General features: G+C 43.8%; 1 protein-coding gene and 1 long non-coding RNA gene across 2 annotated transcripts in view; both read left to right on the top strand.

Annotated features, from left to right (window-relative positions):
• Positions 1 to 24,055, top strand: part of LOC132538651 (uncharacterized) — a 62,275-nt gene extending 38,220 nt beyond the window's left edge. The window contains exons 2-3 of the long non-coding RNA XR_009550012.1: positions 7,050 to 7,136; positions 23,452 to 24,055. This is a non-coding gene — a long non-coding RNA (uncharacterized LOC132538651). The remainder of the gene's footprint in view (positions 1 to 7,049; positions 7,137 to 23,451) is intronic.
• CDK8 (cyclin dependent kinase 8) overlaps positions 1 to 25,843 on the top strand; it is a 243,254-nt gene that overhangs the window by 149,379 nt on the left and 68,032 nt on the right. The window lies entirely within an intron of this gene.

Here is a 25,843-nt window from a genome sequence, read left to right as displayed (position 1 = left end):
TAGGTGGGTTTCCTGTAGACAGCATATTGTTGGGTTGTGTTTTCTGATCCATCTTCCTACTCTGTGCCTTTTAGTAGGTGAATTAAGGCCATTGACATTTATTGATATCAAAGATTGAAGATAGTTAATGCCATTCTTGTAGAGTTTGAGTGTTCTGATATATGGCCTTTTAATGGTGGTTCTGTCTGTTTAGAGGAGACCTTTCAGAACTTCTTTCAGGGCAGACTTGGAGATAGTTGATTCCTTCAACTTTTGCTTGTCTGAGAAGGTTTTGATGCCTCCATCTAGTCTGAATGACAGTCTAGCAGGATACAGTAGTCTTGGTTGAAAGCCTTTTTATTGAGTACTTGATAGATATCTTGCTATTTTCTTCTGGCCTGTAGTGTTTGTGTGGAGCAGTCTGATGCTAATCTTATGGGTTTTCCTCTGTAGGTGACTCTTTGTTTTTCTCTTGCAGCCTTCAGGATCCTTTCTTTACCCTTATTTCTTTCTGTTCTAAATCTGATGTGTCTTGGTGTGTTTAAGTCTGGGTTAATTCTGTTTGGGACCCTCTGGGCTTCTTGAACCTTTGTCTTTGATGTTGTCTAGACTAGAGAAGTTTTCAGCTATTATGTCCTAAAGAATGCTTTCATCCCCTCCCTTTCTTTCTTCCTCTGGTAAGCGAATAATGTGTATATTATTTCTTTTGAAGTCATCCCACATGTCGCTGTTGTTCTTTTTAGTACCTCTTAATCTCTTTTTGAGATCTCTTACTTCTTTTTTATTAGTCTCTAATTCATCCTCGATCTTGCTAATTCTGTTTTCAGCCTCATTGATTCTGTTCTCTCTCCCCTCTACTGTTTTCTGAGTTCATCTGTTATGTTGCCCTCTTCTGATATTGTTTTAGCTTGTTCAGCTAGTTGTGTTCCTTTATTTATATTTATTTATTTATTCCCTTTTTGTTGCCTTTTTTATTGTTGTAGTTATTATTGTTGTTATTGGTGTCGTCATTTTTGGGTAGGACAGAGAGAAATGGAGAGAGGAGGAGAAAACATAGAGGGGTAGAGAAAGATAGACACCTGCAGACCTGCTTCACCACCTGTGAAGCTACTCCCCTGCAGGTGGGGAGCCGGGGGCTTAAACCAGAATCCTTGTGCTGGTCCTTGTGCTTCATATCATGTGCACTTAAACCACTGTGCTATTGCCCGACTCCCAGCTGTTTCTGTTCTTAGCTCAGCTACTTCAGCTTTCAGTTCTCTAATAACCTTGAGATAATTAGTGTTTTCTTTTAGAGTCTCATTTGTTGTTTCTGCATTTCTGATGACAACTCTTTCAAACTCTTTACTGACTCCTGCGATTATTTCCTTAACTAGCGTTTGGATGATGACCTCATTATTTTGTGCTTCACCCTTTGGGGGCTTTTAGCTAGACTCTTGTCCTGGTTCATTTCTCCAATATTTCTTCTTGTTGGTTTAACCATTCTATATAGTATGTTATGAGGTCCCTCTTTCAGTACTTTTCAAATTACTGATCACTCTTGCCTGGATTGACTTATTTCTAGGTAAGGTAGTTAAAGGGTTCACAGTTGTGGAAATTGATTGTTGTTTCAATATTATTTTAATCCCTGAGTTGGAGCTCAGTGGCTTAAAAGCCTCTTTTGTTCTTTTTCTTCCCTGTAGGCTATGGGAGGGAGCCTGAGGGCTTTTAAACTATAAGTAGGCTTCTAATCTTAATCCCTCACTCCTGACCAAGGGATAAAGCAGGGTGGGGCAGAGATAATCCAGTTGTTATGCAAAGAGACTCCCACAGCCCCACTGCTAGGCCACCAAGATATAGATCTTCTCCTGAGTTTCCTGGTTAGTTCTCTGTCCCCTGGTGTCAGCACAGGGTCTCTCCCCCATTGCTCCAGATTCTGAGGGCAGTAGTAATGGAGACTCAGATTTGCACTTGGTGAGTCTTAGGGGAGTCCTTCAGCCATCTTTTTGTTGGTGAAACAGACTGGAAGTGGTGTCTCAACTGGTAAACTGCCAGACTGTTACCAGCCACTTAATCTCTTCCTAGGCTCTTCTCTGTCCATAAGCCATGCATGGTTGCACTCACAGGTGATTTCATGGGTTCCTGAAGTTATTCTAGCCCTGTCTTGTTTTGGTCCCAGGTGGTCTCTTTTGGTATTCCTAGTTGACCTGGAAGAGGAGAGGAGAGAAACACAGCTGCTGCTGCTCCGTAGCCCCACCTCTGGAAGTAGCCACTTACACAACCTTTACCGTGTGTGTGTGTGTGTGTGTGTGTGTGTGTGTTGGACACTAAAATTGTTTTTACCTTTTGGCTATTGTGAAGAATGCTGCAGTGACGTGAACATTAGGGTGCAGATATTTTTTGAGTTTGTGCTTTCATTACCGTTGGATATATTCCCAGAATGGAATTGCTGGATCATATGGTAGCTCTATTTTTAATTTTCCAAGACACTTCCATGCTATTTGCCAGAGTGACTGCACCAATTTGTATTCCCACCAGCAGAGTATAAGGGTTCCCTCTTCTGCACATCCTCACCAACATTTGTTAGCCCTTGTCTGTCTGAGGATGACCGTTCTAGCAAGCCTAAGGGGATATTTACTTTGGTCTTGATCTGTATTTCCCTGATGACAGATGACTTTTGATAATTTTTCTATGCACTTACTGACATTTTATTTAACTTCTTTCAAGTAATGTCTATGCATGCCATTTGCTCAGTTTTTTAATTGGGTTGTTTTGGTTTCTGCTACTATGTTGTATGAGTTCTTTATATCAACCCCTCATCAGATACATGGTTTTGAAAATACTTATGCCCATTATATAGGGTTTTTTTTCTTTCTCCCTTTCTTTTTTCTTACTCTCTCTCTCTCTTTCTTTTTCTTACTTTCTTTTTTCTTTCTATAGCACTTCTCAGTATGGTTTTTGGTGGTGTGAGAGATTGAACCTGGGACCTTGGATCACCAGGCACAAGAATCTGTTTGCATAACCATAATGCTGTCTCCCTGCAGTAGGTTATCTTTCATTTTTTTCATTGGTTCTTTTGCCTGCAAAATTTTTTCAGTTTGATGAAATCTGACTTATTTTATTTTGCTGCTTGTGCTTTCTGTATCATATGTGAATGATGGTGAAACTTGAATAGTTGATGCCCATGGTAAACTGTGTCACACTGTTAATTCTTCCCTTTTGTGTGAGACTTCAGCCTTATGTATAGAAATGTTGAATGCCAAGTAAGTGACTAGATGAGCAAGCCCACTCTAGTCTATCTGATGCCTACTCTTTAAACTCCTTTTCCTGGCAATCTCAGCTTCTATTTTACCTTTTCATATGCAGTCCAGTCTACCCAGTAAGTGTTCTGCTAATTTTCCTAAACACAATGCCTGCTGCTCTGAACCAGCTCCTTTCTTTCCTACCTTGGGTTCTTTGAAGCAAGGTGAATGGTAACTCTTAGATGTGTTTGCCTTCATCTCAGTGAAATTAATTGCTTCTTCCTCTGTGAATTTGATGCTGAGTTGGATGCAAGACCACTCTGGCTTCTCCCTTACCACCTCTCCCCTCCCACTCTGAGACTAGGATTGGGGTGCTGTCTCCCAGAACTTTGTATTATGCATCAGTTATTGTACTGTTTTAAACATAGAACACCTTGGCAATCATTTAAATGCCATGGCCAACTCTTGTAGTACATTTCCCTAGCTCATTGTTTCTCAAACTTGGATGCCATTGGAATAGCTGGGCAAGATTTTAAAAAATTCTTACCCATAGGAACCTCAGTGATTTTGGTCAGTTAGTTTATGATCGATCCCACCTGTGGAAGCTGTCCTTGCATTTGTAGTGTCCAGGTTTGAGAAACTTTTCATTAAGTTATTTCATTCTACCACCCTCTAGGTTTATCACACACTTGCTTGCTTCCCACCCTTTTCTTTCAAAATGTTCACCCAGCAAATCAGCATAGCACAATCTTTCCTTCCCACCCAAAGTAACTGTACAGAGTTCTGTCCCTGACTCTGTTCCTCTGCTCACGCACCCCCTCACCAGATGGAGGGTGCAGTTCTACATTTGCAGCACTTAGAGTCCTGACAGCAAATTGGGCTACAAGATCTTTCCATTGAAACACAATTTCCTAGCCCTCCCCCTTCCACCCACTGTGCCATGGCCATGGCTGTTCCTTGTGAACCTCCTGAGCTTTTGTTGGTACTCTCTCTGCTTCCTCACCCACATTCTCATTAGCTTTTTCTCCCCAAGATTTCATTGCATTGCTTCTCTGAAGGTCACCAATGCCCTCTATCTGGCCCAATCCCAAGGCCAGATCTCAGACTGTATCCTACAGATCACAGACTATGTTTTTCCTTTGTTTCTAGGTTCCCGTTCATTTCTTTCTCATTTGCCCCATTAGACATGCAATCTCAGGCTCCTTTGTGGGACTCTCCTTCCTGAATATCCAAACCTCACTTCTTTGCACATCATGAAGGTGTTGATTTGGTGTGTGAGTCTGTCTGTCTTTTTGAAGGACAAGTTCAAGAGGTGACCTCAAATGCTGTTGGGCTCTGGCTCCAGGCACAGGAAATTATGGCTAGTTTTTGCCTTTCATCTAGGGACAATATTCAATGTTTGGGGGTGCTCAAAGTAATAATCCTCATAAAGTGTTTGCACATAATAAGTGCTCAGCCAGTCCTAGCTATGATATTGCTATTTAACTAAGTGAAGTTAAAGACAAGGAATCAAGAGTCTTGTTAAAGAAAAGGGCAGCTTATAACATAGGTTTCGGACAAAGCACCAACTCCTCATTCTTACATTGTAATCTAAGGAGTACTTCGTAATCTAAGTAGTTCTTGGGGCAGGGAGGAGAGTATGACAGTATGAGGGTGGGGTTGTATAATCTAGTTTTTTGGGTTTTTTTTTTGCTTCCTGGGTTATCACTGGGACTCGGTGCCTGCACTATAAACCACTGCTTCTGGTGGCCATCTTCTTTTCCATTATTGTTGTTGTTGCTATTATTGTTATTGGATAGGACAGAGAGAAATGGAGAGTGGAGGGGAAGACAGAGAGGGAGAGAAAGACACCTGCAGACCTGCTTCACCACTTGTGAAGTGACTCCCCTGCAGGTGGGGAGCCGGGGGCTCAAAGCGGGAACCTTATGCCAGTCCTTGCACTTGGTGCCATGTGTGCTAGCGCCCCACACCCGATCCTCTCAAAAACTAGATTATGGGGGCCAAGTGGTGATGCACCAGGTTAAGCGTACATAGTGCGAATTACAAGGACTTGCACAAGGATCCCTGATCACTTTGCAAGTAGTAAAGCAGTTCTGCAGGTGTCTGTTTTTCTCTTCCCCTCTCTGTCTTCCCCTCCTCTCTTGATTTTTTTTTTTAAAAAATCTTAAATATCTATTTATTTATTTTCCCTTTTGTTGCCCTTGTTTTTCATTGGTGTTGTAGTTATTGTTGTTGTAGTTATTACTGTTGTTGTTGGATAGAACAGAGAGAAATGGAGAGAGGAGGGGAAGAAAGAGAGGGGGAGACAAAGATAGACACCTGCAGACTTGTTTCACCGCCTGTGAAGCAACTCCCCTGCAGGTGGGGAGCCAGGGACTCGAACCATGATTCTTATGCAGGTTCTTGTGCTTTGCACCATGTGCGTTTAACCTGCTGCACTACCACCTGACTCCCTCCTCTCTTGATTTTTCTCTGTCCTTTCCAACAACAACAGCAGCAATAACAACAACAGTGATAAACAACAGGGGCAACAAAAGGAAAAAAAAAAACAGCCTCCAGGAGCAGTGGATTTGTAGTGCAGGCACTTCAAGCCCCAGAGATGACCCTGCAGGCAAAAGAGAGAGAGAGAGAGAGACAAAGAGAAAGGGGGAGGAAGGGAGGGAGGGAGGGAGGGAGAGAGAGAGAGAGAGAGAGAGAGGATCCAGTCTAACATTAAATACTGAGTTAGCAATGGCAATCAAGTTGTGTTGGGTTTCAGTCATTGTAACTGTCCACTCTTCCTTTTCCCCAAATCAGCAGTTGAGGCTTAATGTCTCAGCAAATGAAATACTGGTTTTAGGGTGAAGTTTGTTATCCTGGCGAGTTCAAAGTAAACTGGGAGAATGGGCTTCTCACAGACATTACTACATAAAATGGGAAACTACAGCTTCCATCAGTGAACAGATAAAAGGAACAACGTACTGTTTTAAACGATTTGAGGCCTTTGGATATAGAAAATCATAACTGTGGGGGTCAGGCAGCAGCGAAGCAGGTTAAGCGTACATGGTAAGAAGTACAAGGACTGGTGTAAAGATCCCAGTTCGAGCCCCTGGCTCCCCACCTGCAGGGAGGTCGCTTCACAAGCGGTGAAGCAGGTCTGCAGGTGTCTATCTTTCTCTCCCCCCCTCTCAATTTCTCTCTGTCCCATCCAACAGCAACAACATCAATGGCAATAATAATGGCAACAACAAGGGCAATAAAATGGGGGGGATGGCCTCCAGGAGCAATGGATTCTTAGTGTACATACTGAGCCCCAGCGATAATCCTGGGAGGCAAAAAAGAAAGAAAAGAAAATCATAACTGCTTGTTGCAAAGGGGATTTTTCAGGTGTCATCTTGCAACCACTACCTGCAGTTTCAGAGAAATGTAAAAAACTGGAGAAGGAAGATGTTACAGAGATGTCCAATATGTGGTGTCAATGTGAATATATTAAGCATTAAACAGAGTGTAACATGGTATTTCTTTGTGATTCAAAGAGCGATTTAGAAATCATGTATTATTTTGGAATTGCTACAGAAGACAGAAATTACTGTGTAGCGTGAATGGACGGATGTTCACAGTAATTGCTAGCAGTGCACAGCTTCCTGGGCACAGGGTTTGATCTGTTACATAATTGGTCCAATTGCTCGGCACCCTTTGTGCCAGGAGTAGTGCTAAGTGATTTCTTTTTATGTCCTTATATCTTACTAACACCCTGTATGTTACAAGGAAATGGCTTGTACATGACCACACAACTAAAATGCCAAGATCTGAAACTCCGACACAAATGTGTGTAAGATCAGTTGCTCATAGCCACTTGTCTCTACTGCCTAGAAAGATCCAGACTGGTTTTTGGTGACCACGGAACCAAAAAGAAGTTTATGAAGAGTACAGAAACTAAGCAATCATGAGAAAAAACAGGTCTTTCTTTTTAACTTCTTTATTGGGGGATTAATAATTTACAGTTGACAGTAAAATATGACTGTTTGTACATGTGCTAACATTTCCCAGTTTTCCACAGAACAATTCACCCCCCACTAGGTTCTCCTCTGCCATCATGTTCTAGATCCTCCCCCTTACCTCAGAGTCTTTTACTTTGGTGCAATAAACTACAGGGAGTCTTTTCCAACACTTTTCTTCAACAACAGACTTTCTATGTTGGAGATAATACTTTTCATACAGGATCAATGCTGTCTTTCATGAAGATATTATGTGTTGCTTTGAACCAAGAGGTCTAATTCATGGTATGTGAAGTGAGCTTTAATTTGGTGAATGGGAATCTAGAAACTTGTCCTGTTTACATTGGAGTTGAGGTTCCCCATCCACAACATTGAGAACCATTCATGGAGACCAACTTGTCTTCACAAAAACAATCCTCCAACACCCTCAAGGTCTACTTTAAGTTTCTCAAGTTCTGTTAGGGACGAAGAGATGTTCACTGGGTAGACTACCTGCCTTGCCAAGCATGTGACCCATGTTTAGTCCTAGCACCACTTGCCAGGTACTATGGCCTTGGAGGAAGTTTTTGGTTGTTTTTTTTTTTCCCTCCACAGTTATTGCTGGGGCTCAGTGTCTGCTACATATCCACTTCTAGTAACCACCTTTTCCATTTTGTTGTTATTGTTGTTGTTGAATAGGACAGAGAAAAATCGAGAGAGGAGGGGGAGACAGTGGGAGAGAAAGACACCTGCAGACCTGCTTCACCGCTTATGAAGCAACCCCCCAGGCAGGTGGGGATCCAGGGGCTTAAACCAGTATTCTTATGCTGGTCTTCCTGCTTCGCCATATGTGCTTAACCTGGTGCACTACTGCCTGGCTCCCTGGAGGAAGTTTTAGTGCTGTGGTATTCCTCCATCTCTCTGTGTCTCTTTCTCTTTCGCTAAATGAAACAAGTTGCCTGGAGTGGTGAAATCATACATGTGTGAGGCCTTGGTTCCACCAAAAAAACAAAAACAGCTTTATTAGTTATGGGTCCTGGCTGGAAGCAAAGTAAGTTCTCAGACTAAATAAATAAGAAAAACGTAATGAAGGAGCTATTCCCAAAGATTTAGGCAGGGCTAAAGGAAATCAGCAAGGCCCCTTAGTTTACCCGCACATTCTTTACAAGTGCGACTACTGGTTTGTTGTTTTTTCCCCCAAAGCTCCTAAAGCAGGGACACACAGCTGGAGGTGGTGGTCTGCTGCCCCCTGGAGGGAAGATATAGATGTCCCCCGCATCCCAGTTACTGATAAAACTTACTTCCAGACCTCAGCAGGCAAATCTTGACTTGTACTAAGAGAGGCTGATGCAACTCAATTCTAAGCTTTCTGCTTACTAGGGTGGAAGAGGAGACAAGACAAGATTCTATATAAAAATAAATATATCAACTCATCAAAAGAGCCAAGTTTTTTGTTTTTTTTTGTAGTTCCAGCTTCTGAGAACTCCTTTTTCTCCTAAAAGTTGATTAATTTTATTGAGGTATTCCTGCTATAGCAGACATTTTTTTTTTTTTTTTTTTTTTGCCTCCAAGGTTATCACTGGGTCTTGGTGCCTGCACTACGAAGTCACTGTTCCTGGAGGCTACTTTTTCCCTTTTGTTGCCCTCGCTGTTTCTCACTGTTGTTATTATTATTGTTGTTGTTGCTGTCATTGTTGTTGAACAAGACAGAGAGAAATTGAGAGAGGAGGGAAAGACAGATGGGGGGGAGAAAGACAAACATCTGCAGACCTGCTTCATCTCTTGCGAAGTGTACCCCCTGCAGATGGGGAGCTGGGGGCTCAAACTGGGATCGTTATGTCTGTCCCTGCACTTTGTGCAATGTGTGCTTAACCCACCTGGCCCCCAGAAGTGAATTTTATGTGTACAGTACTGTAGTCCACCATCAGTATCCACTACATCATGATCATCCTCCAAAGCCTGTTTCCCCACTCTATCACACACTTTGACCCCTTTATCCATTCTGTTCACACCAACATCTTTCCACTCTTGTTACCACTGGTCTTTTCTTTGTACCTGAGAGTTTGGTGTCATGGAGCAAGATAGAAGCTACTGCACAATGACTGAGCTAAAAGACAACACAACAAAGTCCTGCCTATTAATCTGTGACCCAATATGTGATGCCCACCTTCATCTAAGGGTGTCACAAGGACTGAGCCAGCCCATGCAGATATGAATTGGCCAGTCCTCGGTGATAGGGCTGGGGCTAGAAGGCAGTGTAACCGCTGGGATGTTCATTCCTCTGCCCTCCATTTTCTCTTGACTCTTGGTCCCCTCTTTCCTGCTTCCATTCTCTTTAGGGACATCCTCCTTCCTCCAAGGGATGGGGAGTGTGTGGCCTATCTTTTCTGTAGCTTCTTTCCTCTTTTCTTTAAAGTGTTTGTTTTGAGAAAAACAACAGAGATGGGAGAGAGAAAAGCAGGGATATTTTACCTTGCCTAGTTCAATGTTGTGGGATAGTTGGGATTTCCAGGGGACTGTATGTCTCTGTTTCTCTGTCTCATCAGATGTATTACCTTATAAATTAATGTTTCTTGCTCTCCTTACAATCTTGTCTGCCTTGTATCATGGAATCTTCACTAATGTGGGACAAGAGCTAAAAGGATCTGGACTCTAGTAAGAAGGACCCTAGTAACAAGGCTGTATAATGGTAGAACTCTGGATTTATAAGCATGAGGTTCTAGGTTTAATTCCCAGAACCACATATTCCATGATACTTCTGTTTTCTCTATTTCACAATATAAATGAAATAGCTCTTTCTAAAGAGGGGAGGGCAAGAGGTACTTACCCAGTAGAGTACTCTACCATATGGAAGGACCCTGGTTTAAGACAACTACCACCTGGAAGCACCATGCAAAAATGGATTTCATAAGCACTGGAATGGTGCCATGGCATTCCCCCTCTCTCTGCTTCTTTTCCCTCCCTGTCTATAACCCTATATCTGGAAAAGGAAAAGGAAGAAGGAAAAATAAAGTCTGCCAGAAGCAGATACTACTACAGTTTTTTAAAAATTATATTTATTTATTTTCCCTTTTGTTGTCCTTGTTTTTTATCGTTGTTATAGTTATTATTGATGTCATCATTGTTGGATAGGACAGAGAGAAATGGAGAGAGGAGGGAAAGACAGAGAGGGGGAGAGAAAGATAGACACCTGCAGAACTGCTTCACCGCCTGTGAAGCGACTCCCCTGCAGGTGGGGAGCCGGGGGCTCGAATCGGGATCCTTACGCCAGTCCTTGCACTTTGCGCCACATGCACTTATCCCACTGCGCTACTGCCTGACTCCCACTGCTACAGTTTTTGATGTTCACTAGAAGTTCAGCCCAAGGAGGGGAGGAATACCAGAAGCAATTGCAAGAGAAATGACAGTAGAAGTTCATTTTGAAAACTTTCATGCTGTTAGGGCCTTAATGCTGCCCAAAGCTGCTCAGTGACTCCCCTGTGTTCTGGGATCATGAATTCTCATAGGAAGGATCAGGGGTGAGGAGTAATGGGGGAAGGATGGAAGTACAGACCTGGTGGTGGGAATGTTGCTCTCCAGAGGACATTGTGCTATGTCTGAAGGTACTTTTGATGGTCACAACTGAGGAGAAGCCACCATCCATCTTGTGGGTGTAAGGAGCCACACTGGTATCCCAAAATTTAGAGCTAGATAGTTCTTTGCTGTAGGAAAACAAAACAAAACAAAAAACCCTCTAGTTATGTTCCTATAGTTTTTTTTCTTTTCCTACAGCAAAGAACTATCTAGCTCTAAATTTTGGGATACCAAAGTAGAGAAAACCAGACCTAGAGTATAATCCAGATGCTTCTCTTGCACTTGCAAGATCTCCAGTGTCTGTCTTGCTGGGATCAGTCCTATGGTAACCCCAGGCTGATAATGATGGTCCTTTGTTCTTATTTCTGGACTAACCAAAAGGCTCAGTATTGAGTCCTTCTCAACTATTGTATTCCTTACACTTGTACCTGGTAGCCGTTTAATACTATTGCATGAATATGAGACCATGCTCTCTCTAATTGCTAATCAGATTCAGATCCTGTAAGGAGCTCTAGTTTCCTCTACAAGATACTGGTTTGAATCAAGGGGCTCCCAAGAGAAATTGAATGAGTGTGAAAGATTCACTAGCTAGCTCACTTCCCAGCAAGTGTTGGCTCCAGCAAGCCTGTGCAATCCCAACTCTCACGAGAAAACATTTGGTTTATAGGTTGTTCTCACTTGGCTTTGGAAACCAAGAACACATTCGATTTAATTACCATTCAGCGTTAGTCAGCATGGATTTGCCGAAGTTCTCACTCTACATATTTATTACGAAATGCATCGACCCTCATTTTTCTAGACAGGGCAATTTAAACACTTCCTGTCTCCAAGAAGTCACTGCTGATATTGAATTCCAATAGCATGCGAAACTGTGGCTGGCAGCCAATAAAAGATGCTTTATACCCCAGCTCTCCCTTGACAACCCAACAACTTGTGAATAACCTAACAGGCAGCAGAATTCACTGCATTCTGAAGTCTAAACCTTCTCCCCCTCTGGTGGCAAGAGCTGAGGAAGGATTGATAGTCCCGAAGGAGCCACTTTGAAATCAAACTTACATATATTCCCTGCCTTCTGTTCACAGTGTAATATTATTTTTCCAGAGGCCTTGCAAATATATCCTGCAGTGACAAAGGGAAATACTAGAGTACATTTGCTTTCTCTAACTGTAAGGCAGTGCTTGTAGACCTGACTGCAGTGTGGTCGGTGGAGTCAGTGCCAGACAGCTTAGACCCCTTCCTGGACCTGAAGCTTAGGTCTTTGGGAGATGAGAAAGCCCATCTGCTTGCTCAGTAAGGTCCTGATGTAATATGTGCGGTAGGTACCTTGTATTTCCTCTCTGTGGAGACTTAATGTAATGTCTGTTGAATGCAGCCAGAATCTCAGAAACATGATGGAGCCTAAGGGAGAAAAAGGGACTCAAGCTGTAAGTAGCAGTCAGAGGAAACACTGTTTTGCTGAGGGACATTCCTTAGGGAAGGACGGGCCCCCACTCTCTCCCCCTCCCCCAGGATGAACTATATCTCCAGAGTCTGTCAGCACTTCTGAAGGTAGAACAGAACAGACCACTGAGAGGTGATAGAATGGTTGCTTTGTTATTACAGTGAGTAGAAATGTGAAATAAAGAAGCAGCCATGATGCTTTTTCTTTCCGTGGAAATGGCCTGGGCTGCTGGACTGTCCATGGTCTCTAGAATTGAAGTCTGGCATGCAGTTAGAAATTGGTTTCACTGAGTCCCAGTCTATTACAGCTCCACAAGAATTTCAAGGCCACATAACCTCACACCCTGCAGAATGTGTTTCATAGATGAGGCATCACAAGCCCAGGGCGCTTGAGTGAAAGCCCTAGGATTACATGGGGCTGGTGGGCAGAGAAGCAGGCTAAATTTCCCTGTCCAGTCAGAGCCTGCCACTACCTCCCTCCACACCCCACGACCCCAAGGATGCACTTAGGGGCCTAGGCAACAAGCACTAGGTTTAAGGTCTATCTTGGTCTCTTTGAGCTGCTAGAGCAAAAATACCATAGAAAATACCATAGATGGAGTTAAATTTACAGTCATTCTTCATAGTTCTAAGATCACAGAATACATGGCAAATGGATCTGTAAGAAACAAGGCAGCTTTACTTTCTTTTGCAAATAGGTACTGTTTCCAACCTTGATCCCCAGCTTTAAAGGACCTTGATCCCTGCTGACCCAGAAGTTCAGCCATTTCTCCTCTGAAATAAATATCTGAAAAGGGAAGAGCACCAAAGGGGTTCAAGAAGACTTTGGGGCAGGGAAAGTTTGGTGGGGGTGGGGGTGGTTTGCCAGACACCCTGCAGATGAAAGATCATCTTTCTGAGTGGGAAGAGAAAATCTTGTGATTTCTACTCTGAGACAAACAAGCCATAGGAGAGCATCTTCCCAGCACCATTTCTCTCTGTTTTCTCAGTGGGTTAGTCAAGGAACTCCGGAGTCATTTAAGCCGTTTGTGATGTTGGAGTTGAGCTTTTTGGTCCAGTGTTTGGTGGGAGGAGGATGCTAATGAGCCTTCTGCTCACTGGCCTGGTTGCAGATTAGGAGAGGTGTGTTGGGAGGAACCCCCAGATCTTCCTGTGGCTGGAGGCAGAAGCCCCAAGCCCTTGGTAATCCTGTCCTTCTTCCAGTATGTGACAGTCAGTGAAGTGAGCTTTAGATGCAAATTGGGCGGGGCTAGTGAACAGAGTGGTGGGGTACAGGCTCACCAGATATGTCAGTTCTACTTGCAACCTGGCATGAACCCCAGAAGGTGGATTTCCAAGTATTAAGAGAGAAGGGCATGCTCACCCCTTCATCCCTGTGACAGCCAGCTAACTGGAGACAGCAGTCTGCTCTAGCAAGGAGCCAGAGAATGCACATTTATTGAATTTCACTTCATCACTAGCTTCCCTAAGAAAATGTGTTTTTTAATATTATTTATTTATTATTGGATAGAGACAGATAAATTGAGAGGGGAGGAGAAGATAGTGGGGAAAAGAAACAGAGAAACCTGTAGCCCTGCTTTACCACTTGTGAAGCTTCCTCCTGCAGGTGGGGATCAGGGGCTTGAACCTGGGTCCTTGCAGACTGTATGCACTTAACCAGGTGTGCCCCCACCTGGCCTCAGAAAATGTATTTTTAAATATTTTATTTATTTATTTATTTATTTTAGTGAGAGATATACAGAGAAGGAAAGAAAGAAAATGATCGAGAAAGGAAGAAAGACCAGAGAACTGCTAAGCTTTAACTTATGGTGGTGCTGGGGTTTGAACCTGGGTCCTCTGAGCCCCAGGCATGGACAAAGTCTTTTGCAAAACTATTATTCTATCTCTCCAGACCAGAAAATGTATTTTTGAACACATTTTTAAATAATTAAAAACAACAAGGTGGGGAGATATCATAATGGTTATGCAAACAGACTCTTATGCCTGAAGCTACAAGGTCCTACGTTCAGTCCCCCACAGCACCATATATCAGAGCTGAGCAGTGCTCTGATAAAAAATATATATATAGGGAGTCAGGCAGTAGCGCAGTGGGTTAAGCACATGTGCTGCAAAGCGCAAGGACCTGCATAAGGATCCCAGTTCAAGCCCCCGGCTCCCCACCTGCAGGGGAGTCACTTCACAGGTGGTGAAGCAGGTCTGCAGGTGTCTATCTTTCTCTCCCCCTCTGTCTTCCCCTCCTTTCTCCATTTCTCTCTGTCCTATCCAACAACAACATCAATAACTACAACAATAAAATAACAAGGGCAACAAAAGGGAATAAATAAATATTAAAAAATAATAAATAAATATGTATCATAAAAGTATTTTATGGCTGGGGGCGAGGGGGCAGTGCATCTGGTTAAGTGCTCACACTACAGTGTGCATGGACCCACCTTCAAGCCCCTGGTCCCCACCTGCAGGGGGAAAGCTTCATGAGTGGTGAAGCAGTGCTGCAGGTGACTCTGCTTTTCTCCCTCTCTATCTCTCTTTCCCCTCTCAATTTCTCACTGTCTCTATCCCATAGTAATAAATAAATAAATAAATAAATAAATAAATAAATAAATATATTATGGCTTACTGGGCAATGAGGGTAACTTTGTTGTTAAAATTCGTAGGCTCTTGCCGGGCCGGCTAGCTTCACGGGCGGGTAACAGAGACGCGGAGACAACAGCTGGGCAGGGAAGCTGTATTTCTTTAGTGTTAAAATTCGTAGGCTCTTGCCGTCAGGTTGGCTTCACGGGCGGGTAACAGAGACGCGGAGACAACGGCTGGGCAGGGAAGCTGTATTTCTTTATTCAGGAACAACGATTCATAAACTAAGACAAACTAATCACCAAACAGAACTCTGCTGTCTCTTTGCGGCGGCACACTCTCCCTTACTCTCGAACTCAGGAACTCTCCAACTCTGGAACTCTCGTACTGGGGAACCCTCTGAAAACTCTGGCACACTGGAACTCTCTCTTACTCTGTAACCCTGAAACTCTCGAACTCAGGAACTCAGGAACTCTTGGACTCAGGAACCCTCTCTCGGGGTTCCTTGGGGCGGGGCCAAACAGGCCCGCGAAATTAACAGGACTGATCCAATTCTCTTGGCAGGGGAGGGCTAGAACAAACCAATGTAAAGCATATGACATAACTTGATTTCCTTTCATTTATTTATTTATTTACTTTTAAAACAGCTTAACCAAGTGATCCCTGGTAAAAAGATGTTTCTAACTTACTTCTATGTGTAAGTATGCCTCTAGAAATTTCCTCAAATTAATAATCTTAAATTAACAGTGTTTATTAGCATGAAAGAACAGGAAACATTGGGCATTTAATGGCAGGGTAAAATAAATTTCATGTAAGGAATATTCTTCAGTCCTGCCAAAATAACACAATAGTCTTTCATACCTGAGCCTTTGGGTCTCCCAGGTTTAATCCCTGGCACTATCATAAACCAAAGTTGAGCAGTGCTGGTAAAATGGAAAAAAAAGAACATTATTCTGCCACCACAACTGGTAACAATAATGCTAAATTCACTGGAAAAAAAATCAGAAAACTGAATAGTATCTATGCACCTACATAGTGACATGAAGGGATCCTACCTTAAAGTTTGCTAAGCTGTTAGCAGAAGGTGGTAGAGTGTTCTTTTTTCTAAAATTTCAGTTACATTATATTACAAAGGTACTATGAGAGGTAACTGTTGCCAGCTAACAAGTAAGTGCAGAACTATATAAAGAGAAAGCAGGACTACATGTCCCGGAGATCCCTTCTCTGAGAACTGTCTTCAAACAAAGTACTCAAGGAAACCTGCCATATCAGAGTATTAACCAGATTACTGGCCAAGGAGAAAGCCAGAGGATGGCTCTGTACACTAGTCCATAAACCCCCAGTGTAGCAGGAAGGAGTTAGCTGGGCTCTGAATTTTCTTGCTACTTCCAGCTGTCTTTGATTTCAGCAGTAAAATTCCATATAAACCTTCATGATAATTATTTTCATAGTCTCCATGACAATGTTATACTACTGGGCAGACTAAGAACCCTGTATTAGTTTGAAGGGCCCTGGGTAACAAGATAAACACGATTTTCTAAAAGGAAAAAACAGTGTACTGGCCCACAAAGATATTTAGTTCTACTGGACCTGTGGTGAGAGCTACCTGAGTTGAAAGAAACCCCTGTGTAGAGAATACGGTTGCTGAGCATGAGTCACCCATTAGACAACCACAGCAGTAGCCATGGCTGCTAGCTTGCCTGCTGCTCTCTGAACTGGCCAGGTGGTGTGTAGAGGTTCCCATGCTGAACTGCATGTTAAGATAACCTGAGGAGCTGGGAGATAATTCGCCTGGTAGAGTACTTCCCTTGCTTTCAATGAGGATCTGTGTTCAAGATCCAACACCATGTGGGAGCACCATGTGTGGCACCCTAAGGAGCTCCATGGATGGTGGTGCTATGTGGAGGTGTTTTGTCTTTCTTGCCTCTCTGTTTATCTCTCTTTTTCTAAAAAAAAAAAAAAAAAGTGTTTGGTCATATCATAGATGTACATGACAACATCCGTTGGCACCACATTTAAGTAAAAAGACAAATAGTGCCTAGGGTGAGCAGTCAGCGTGAGAGTCTTCTAGAATCTCATGATGGGTCTGCTGAAGAAAGTGGGCCAATGGGGCTGAGGAAAGAGATGGAGCAACAGTTTGCTGACGGTCCTCAAATATTTGGAAGACAGAAACTAAGATTTGTTCTTATTATCTTGTCCCTCTTCACTAGGAATGACCAAGGCAAAGGTTACTCTGCTTTATCTGTGGCCTGGTCCTTCTCTGTGTACCATGCACCATTTCCCATCCAGTGCTGGGCAACCAGGGAATCTAACTTCCTTGTGTTGGGCCTGCCAGTTTGAGTTTGACAGTTCAGAGACAGAATTCTTCCTTTGTAATGGACTATATTCAGATCCTCATGAGAACTCCTCTCCAACATGTCTGCACTCATAGTCACTGCTCTTTCTAGCACAAACCTGTACTGGTGCTAGAACTTGTTACCATTTGTGCCACAGATGTTCATGTGAGCATGCACACATGCCAGCCTTAAGCTAGCCCATGAAGTAGGCAGTCTTCCCTGTTGTTGTGGTCCGGTGTTGGGCTGCACCGCGGAGAAGAGAGAGAAAGTCTGGAGCAAGGGGGTACACAAATCTTTATTATAGCATGGGGGGGTGGCTCAGGCCACGTGGAGTCAGCCAACAATGGCCGTCCCCACTACCTGACCGCGGCGAGAGAAGGGAGAGAGATCTGCGAGAGGGGGAGCCGAGAGCCCAGAGAGAGCGAGCGGGGGGGGGGGGGTAAGGGGGCTTTTTATTCGGCAACAACCAGGGGTGCCATGTGGGGCCAGGATTGGTTGAAGGGGGCACTGCTAGGATTTCTCAGGGCGTGGTAAAACCTGGGGGCAGAGACTGCATCAGAATAATTCCTCAGCAACATCTCCTCCTATCCCTTTATATCTAAATGGACACAGTAAAGAAAAATGGAATGGAGCAGGCTTAAATGTTTTTAAGGAATGCCATGCTCAGGTGGTAAGATGTAGGACTTTCTGTGGAGGAGGGAAGGCTTAAATGGCTGCCAACCTTGTGAGATTTATGCGTCCTCCTGTGCTCAACCCCTCTTTAGAGAGAGAGACTTACCTGGAGGGACTCATCTCATAGGTTTAAGCGCAGCCTGCTCAACCATCTCTTCACAATATCTCTACATCTTTTCTATCTTTCTATCTAGTAATAGCATAAGATGGTTCAAAGTCTGTGAAAGACTATCATGGAGCAGAAACCTTTTGGGCATAAACCTAAATGATATAACAAAACAGGAAGGGACAAGTAGGGGAGTAGTAAAAGCCAGTGTGAAGTGAAGGGAAGGATTGGTGTGTAAAGGAACGTTCCCTGCTTGGGGGGGGAGGGGCAAGGGTACATAATGAGGGGGAGGCGGGATGGCATGACCCACCAAACAGAGGGGCTATTTGGCATTGTATAGTCCTCAAGGCAACAGTCTGTAAAGTCTATGAATTACTCAGGATCAGTCTATAAAAAAACAGCAGCATGAAGGGAAATAAGCTGCTTTAAAATTGTGTAAAATGTCTATAGGGTATGTCAGAAAGTCCGATACAAGTCTCAGTCCAAAGTAGATGGCTAGGGGAAGAATTGGCAGGGGAGGAGATGCTGCATGAGGGAGGTCAGCCGCTGGAATTCTGCTTTTCTGTAGATAGCCAGCTGGAACCGCCAACATGTGACAGGCAGATCAGAAGCAGGAATGGCGAGCAGGCATTAAGAAAGTTCTGTCCTTGGAGTCTGTGTATCAGGTTCTTCAGATCGTGTTAAGTGTCATCTAGGGTTTCGGGAGGTGTGCCACTGTAGTAGTGCCGTCTAGTGGTTGACGTCTTGGTGTGCAGGGGTTCAGGTGGTTTTTCCGGGATTCCTGTGAAAGAAACACAAACAATCTGCTTCTCGTGGTTAATCTGAACTTGTAACAAGTTATAGGTTTGTTATAGTTGATACCTCGATGATTATAATTGGTTTAAAATCTCTTTATGATTTTATTTAAAGGTAATCTAATGTGACCTCCTGTAACAGTCTCTACCACAGGATCTTGAGACCAATTTTAGCTAAAATATGTATTTTAAACAGACTAAAATTGCTTAGAGAGTTAACGCATTTTCATGATAATGATTTTAACGTTTACAGTGCCAGATTGATGCCAGATCTGTTGTGGATTAATTTCCACAAGATAGTTTACAGGGCACCTTTGGGGGCCCTTCAAAGGTGTCCTGTATATAAAATTTATATATTTTAGTTTTGGGAATGTATAGTCATGTTAAACATTTAGACTTTTACCTAAATAGTTAGTTACCTTAACAAATTAATATTTACCTTGTCTGGTAATAGTGTAGCTGTAGGGTTACACTTTTGACTGTTAAGCTAGTGTTACCAAACTTGAGACATACCCATAAACATTTAGTTATAACACACTGGAGGAAAAAGAACTTTTGTTATAAAAACATATTATTTTTAAAAACAAATTTATATCCGTCATTAGTCACACAGTGTAAGACTAAACACTTACATATATACCAAAACTATATATAAAAATCAAAAGAGGGAGAAAAACAAAAATTTTGGAATGTTTCTGGATGTCTCTAGAAACTTTGGCTGCGTCCAGCATTTTTATATAAAGCCAATTACCTTTTAGAGTACTCCGAGCAGATGGGTCATGCAAAAAAATTTTTTTTGTCATTCAACACACTCACAAAAACAACTGGTCAGTTATAACATAAGACATTCAGGGAAAGGGTAGGAGAGAAGTCTCTGTGAGCCAGATTTTGTAGGTACTGCCATGTCGTATTATGGGTCCTGGGATGTATCCTGCATATGGTCCTCATGTAGTATTTCTTGTTCTTCAGGGATAACAGCGCCATCCTGCGGGTATTGTCGGACATAGCGGGCAGGAACCCAGACAGGTTTAGAGAAATTTTGAGGGAAAACGCATGCGAAACCCCTTCCCTTGGTCAATAGTGGGTCAGGTCCTTTCCAAATTTTATTGAGTGGGTCTCTCCATTTGACCTTAATAGATGGGAGGGTAGATGGTGTTTGCCAGTGAAGAATGATAGGAGGTAGGTTCGAGTTATTGTAAATATTAAAAAGATTTAACATAGTTAAGGCTTTTGCTAGCTGGATATTTTGGGGGGGGTACATTCCTCTTTTAATTTTATTTAGTTGAGCCTTAAGGGTTTGATGGGCCCTCTCAACAATGCCTTGTCCCTGTGGGTTATAGGGAATGTCTGTGGTATGAGTAATGTTCCAGAGGGAACAAAAATCTTTAAATTGTTTGCTGGTAAATGCCGGTCCACAGTCAGTTTTCAGTTGAAGAGGTAAACCCATCACAGCAAAACAGGAGAGCATATGGCTTTTAAGCTTTTTAGCGCTTTCTCCTGTCTGAGCTGTAGCCCACATAAATTTAGAAAAGGTATCAATTGAGACAAACACATATTTTTGTTTGCCAAAGTTTGGTATGTGGGTGACATCAATTTGCCAAATAGCATTAGCTTTTAAACCTTGGGGGTTAACCCCAAGGATCTGGATAGCAGGTGTCTTTATGAGACTTACACAAGAAGAGCATGTAGTGAGGATATGTTTTAACAGTGGTACAGGAACATCAGAAAATCGAGCTCGAAGGCCTTTAAGATTAACATGGGTTAGAGAATGAAAATTAGCAGGATCAGAGAAAGAGACTGGGAACCTGTGGAAGCAAGGCAGTCAACTGTGGCATTCCCTTCAGACAGGGAACCAGGAAGAGGGCTGTGGGAACGAAGGTGTTGAATATACAGTGGTTGGGTTCGAGAACAAAGCATAGAGGCGATTTGAATCAAGAGAGGGGAAAGTGGGTTGTCATCGATTTTCACATAAGAACAAGCAAGCCATGGGAGTAAGTTAACAGTATACACACTGTCAGAAAAAAGGTTGTAGGATTCTGGTACAGCTTTTAATGCAAGGAAAACAGCATAAAGTTCTTTGTACTGAGGGGAATTCTCAGGAAGCTCAGTAAAGAGAGGTTTAGAAGATTGTTTGTCTGGGTAATATATAAGGGCAGCAGCTCCCCTTTTTTTGCCATCAGTAAAGATTGTAGGAGCAGAGGGAATGGGATCCTGAGAGAAAAGTTTAGGTGCTAGTAGAGGCAGAAGAGGTAAAGAAGCTATCAATTTATTAGAAGGAAAATGGTTATCTATTTGTCCTGGAAACCCCATGAAGCTTATGGCAAAGCGGGAATGATGGCGTATAAGCCACTCTGTATCTGTGAGAGAAAAGGGCAGAATAATTAAATCTGGTTCTTTCCCTAAGACCTGCACAGACCTATTTCTCCCTTGGCGTACCATGAATGCTAACGCGTCTATCTCAGTGAGGCGTCTTGGAGCTCCTCCTACTGGCATGTGAAGCCACTCGAGAACCCCATGGTCTTGCCACAATGCCCCTACTACTGTGGGGGTGGAGTTGAAGATTAGAAGGTTTACTGGAGAGGAGGGGGAGAATCGAACAAGGTGCATGTCCTAGAGGGCCTGGTTAACCCTCTCCAATGCCGAGGAGGCCTCGGGAGTTAACTTACGTTTTGAAGAGGGCTGTTTGTTTCCTTTCAACAGGTCAAACAGTGGTTGGAGGCAGCTTGTAGGCAGATAGAGATACTGCCTAAGCCAATTTAAATTTCCTAGAAAACTTTGTAAAGAAGCAAGAGTAAGGTTAGAAGGGAAGGTGACATTAGGTTTTAAGGGACGAATTTGCATTAGAGAAATCTCTGAACCTAGGAAGGATATTGGAGGGATTAGCTGTATCTTCTCAGGGGCTACATTAAGGCCGCTTTTCTTTAATGCAGGAATGAGAAAATCATGTAAGGCATAGAGATCTGTATCTGATTTTCCCCATATTAAAATATCATCTGTATAATGAAAAACATGAAGGCCCTTATGAATATATGATTTCTTTAGAGGTGTATGGCTGCCACGGCTGAGGGTTTTGTTTAGAAGGGGTCACATTTACCGGGAAGGTGCGATTATAGCTATGAGAACCCACGGTGTAGGTGTATAAATTAAACCTTCTCTGAGAGCACGAATCTGTCCCAGGAGAGAAGGAGATAATGACTGGGACACCTCCTCATAAAACAAAAAATTTCCCATGGTGGAGGGAAACGCGGGGCCACAGAGGTGGGCGGATGCCAGTTACCTGTGTCTGGGCGGCTTTTGGGGACCTCAGGCCAGGCCGTCCAGCGGGGCGTGGGTGCGGAACATGATGGGCGCCAGATGTTGTTTTGGTCTGGTGTCGGGCTGCACCGCGGAGAAGAGAGAGGAGGTCCAGAGCAAGGGGGTACACAAATCTTTATTATAGGATGGGGGGGTGGCTCAGGCCACGTGGAGTCAGCCGACAATGGCCGTCCCCACTACCTGACCACTGGGCGAGAGAAGGGAGAGAGATCTGCAAGAGGGGGAGCCGAGAGCCCAGAGAGAGGGGGGGGTGAGGGGGCTTTTTATTGGGCGACAACCAGGGGTGATGTGTGGGGCCAGGATTGGTTGAAGGGGGCACTACTAGGATTTCGCGGGGTGTGGTAAAACCTGGGGGTGGAGACTGCATCAGAATAATTTCTCAGCAACACTTCCCCTCAGCAAGCAGTTATGTTTATTGAGTATGTACTTGTGTTAGCCTAACACTCACTACAACCTGTTGGAGAGTGACTGCTCTGTCTATTGTCAGAGATGAGGACATGCAAATGCAATGATGTTGAGGAAGTAATCCAGAGACAGAACCAAGTATTATTGGGGTTACAAGCCTCTGTCCCCTGAAGCTGGGTAGGCTCTGGTCCACATCACAAGGTAGGCAGTTTGGACACAAACTCTATCAGCAGATTTTAATAGAATGCTTATTAAGAAGTATGGGCATTTATGATTAAGGAGAGAAAAGTGAGAGCAGAGAGTGCACTTCCAGAGGGAAGTGGGCATCTCTAGAGAAGAGAAATGCCCTGAGCTGAGGCTTCCTGCCTTTGGCTTTATCCCAGCCCTTTTACACTCCTTTGCCAGCTCACACCTGTGCAGGCTAGTTTGGCTCTTGTGGCTCCCTGGTCCTGGTGAAGGAAAGGGGAGGGACACTTTCTCCCTCACCTCAGCTCTTAGCCCTCAGTCCACCTTCCATTCTGGAGCAGAAGATCACTCTGCAGGGAAATTCTAGTAGAAGTGGCCTGAAGGCCCAGCATACTCAGACAGCCAACACACACCAGCTGCCTTGGTGTGGGCTGCTACAGATACCCTGCACACACTGAGTGTCACCTCCCCATGTGGTCCCTCTCAGCTCCAGAGGATGATGGAAGCCTTCTCAGAGTAACAGAGTCAGGGCCCCTGCAGGATTTAGGTGAGTCTTTCTCCATTTGCCGCTCCTCTTCCCTTGGAAGATTCCCTTGGAATCTTCATAATGTGGCTATAATTTTCCTCCTGTACCCTCCTTGTCTGTAGAGCAGTTTAACATTTTTAAAAAATTAATAAATGGATTTTAGAGCCATTTTGGATTCATATTAAAATCAAACCAAAGGAACAGAGATTTCCTTTGTCACCCCTGACCCCTCCACATGCGGTCCCCACCACTATCCTCACTATTGCTGGTTTTTTTTGTTTTTGTTTGTGTGTGTGTGTGTGTGTGTAAATGGGGCCTTCTGCATACATGTTTCACCATTTTGGACCACTTTTTTTTTCTTTTCATTCCGATAGATAAAGAGAGACAGAGCGAGGGGAAGACAACACAGCACCAAAGCTTCCTCCATTGCCATTGGTGTCTCTCATGTAGTGCCAGGACTTGAACCTGTGTTGCATGCGTGACAGTGCAGCCAACCTGCCTGGTGAGCTATCTTTTTAGCCTCAGTGAAGCACTCGTTATGACAGATTGACATATCTACATTGACATATTGTTGTCACTAAGGTCCACTGTTGACCGGAGACTTCATTCTTGGTGTTGGGCAGTCTGTGGCTTTGAACAAATGTGTAAGGATGAGTGGCTACCATGACAGATCAAGCAGAGTAACCTCACTGCCCTGGAGTCCCTTGGGCTCTACCTACTCATCTGCCCTCAACCCCACATTGGCAACCACTGGACCTTTTTTTTTTTTAATCTTTATTTATTTGATAGAGACAGCCAGAAATTGAGAAGAAGGGGGAGACAGCGAAGGAGATAATCTCTGTCTGTTCATCTCTCTCTGCCCATGTGCCTCTATCTGAATGAAACAGTGTCCCAAGAACAGTGAAGTCAACCTTGTGTGAGGCCCTGGCTCTTCCACTCTCAATTTTGTAAAAACTAAATAAACAAATAAATGACTTATATTGCCTTATTGTCATTTTATTACAGAGAAATAAGATTAAAATGTTAGTGTTTCATATGATACGTTTAAAATGAAAAGTGAGCCCTGTTCTTACTGATTTTTCTTTCTTTTTGCAGAGATAGGAGACTCACCACAGAACTAGAGCTTCCCTTGGTGCTGTGGCACCCATGTTGTGTCAGGGCTCAAACGTAGGTCCTATGCATGGCAAGACACTTATCCTACCTGGTGAGCTATCTTCTAGTCTATCAATTTTTATTTTAGAATGGAAGACAAAGTCCCTGGGAAGGAAAAAAAAAAAGTCTGTTCTTAGGTTGAATTCAAAACCTGCCAGAAAAGGCTCAACATAACAGACGCCTTGGAGTGCTTGTGGGTGCTCTGGCTGTGCTTCTTGAAAGGTGCAGGGTTCGCCATCTGATAGCCACATCAAGGTGACTGCTTCACCATTCTCCTCAACAATCACGCTGCAGACCCTGCTGTGGGTTGAGTTGTGACCTCCCCCTCCCCCAGATACACTGGAGTCCCAGCCCCATCTCAGCTGTGACCTTACCTGGAGGCAGGGTCTTTGCAGGGGTCAGTTTAAATGAGAGCACAGGATGTGGTTCCTGGCCCAGTGTGAGTGATGCCACAGAAAGGGGACATTTGCACACAGAGACATAGCCAGAGTACAGAGAGCATCAGTGACAGGGAGAAGGAAGTCTGCAAACCCACCCACCTGAGGGGCAGGGACCTGACCTGCAACTCCCTCTCCGGGCTTCAGAGGGAGCATAGCCATGTGGACACCTTGATTTCAGACTGTCACCACCCCCACCTACAATGCCTCCAGAGCTGGGACAGTGCTTTTCTTCTGAGTCACCCCATTGGTGGCATCTTGTCTGTCAGCCTTGATAATCATACAGAAACCCTCATAGCTGGAAATTCTGCATGATGGATTTCATTGAAAAAGAAAGAAAAAGAGGCTTATTAGTTTTAGGTTTGAAGACCAGAATAACAAGAGGCTTTTGTTTTGTTTTGCTTTGCTTTCTTAAATGGCATTGGTTTTTCAAATCTATACACCTTGAACTGCCTCCTGGCCCCTGGCTCACCATCTTGTGGTCTAGAGAATTCCTTAGCATTTTGGCTAAAGCAGGATTCCCTCACTCCACTTTGGAAAAAAAAAAGGGGGTGAGGTGGGTAATAGGTATTTAAATACCAAATCTATCTCCTCAGGGCTTTGAAGATGAAGAAAAGCAGCTTAATTGGCTCTGGACTATCTTAGGGGAAATTTGATATTCTTTTAAAAATAGATAGCAAGGAAAATTCAACTAAAATGCAGCTCCCTTGGTCTCTAAATTTAAAGACAACTTTGCAGCCCTCCCTCCCTCCACCCCCCACGCATCTCTTCATGGCCTCCCAGACCTCCTCACCTGCTCTGCTACGTCTCTTATCATTTTCAGGGGTGCCCCCCTTCAAGAGCTCTCAGAAAATCCAGGGAGTTTGGAAGAGGAATCTGTGTTCTTTGCTATACTGTCACCAACCTCAGCTGAAGGGACTCTGTTGACAGTGACTCAGAGGGTCCTGTGTTCTCTCCCCCCCCCCCCCATCCGCCTCATCACCCCTCAGCCTAGCATCCAGGGCCTATCTTTGTCTCTGAAGCTCCATCCCGGTGCTCGGCACTGACTGGGGACAGGTCTCAGCCTTCTTGTCAGTTCAGTGCTGCTTAAGTGTGTCACACATTATTAGCCTCCAGTTGCCCTGGCTTCTCAGTCTGTGCCATTTATTCCAACTCAGCTCTGGCACCTTTATCAAAG

Source organism: Erinaceus europaeus, chromosome 5 (genome assembly GCF_950295315.1).
Source record: "Erinaceus europaeus chromosome 5, mEriEur2.1, whole genome shotgun sequence".
Classification (NCBI taxonomy): domain Eukaryota; kingdom Metazoa; phylum Chordata; class Mammalia; order Eulipotyphla; family Erinaceidae; genus Erinaceus; species Erinaceus europaeus.
The sequence above is the reverse complement of the archived record's forward strand: the minus strand, read 5'-3'. Positions and strand labels throughout refer to the sequence as shown.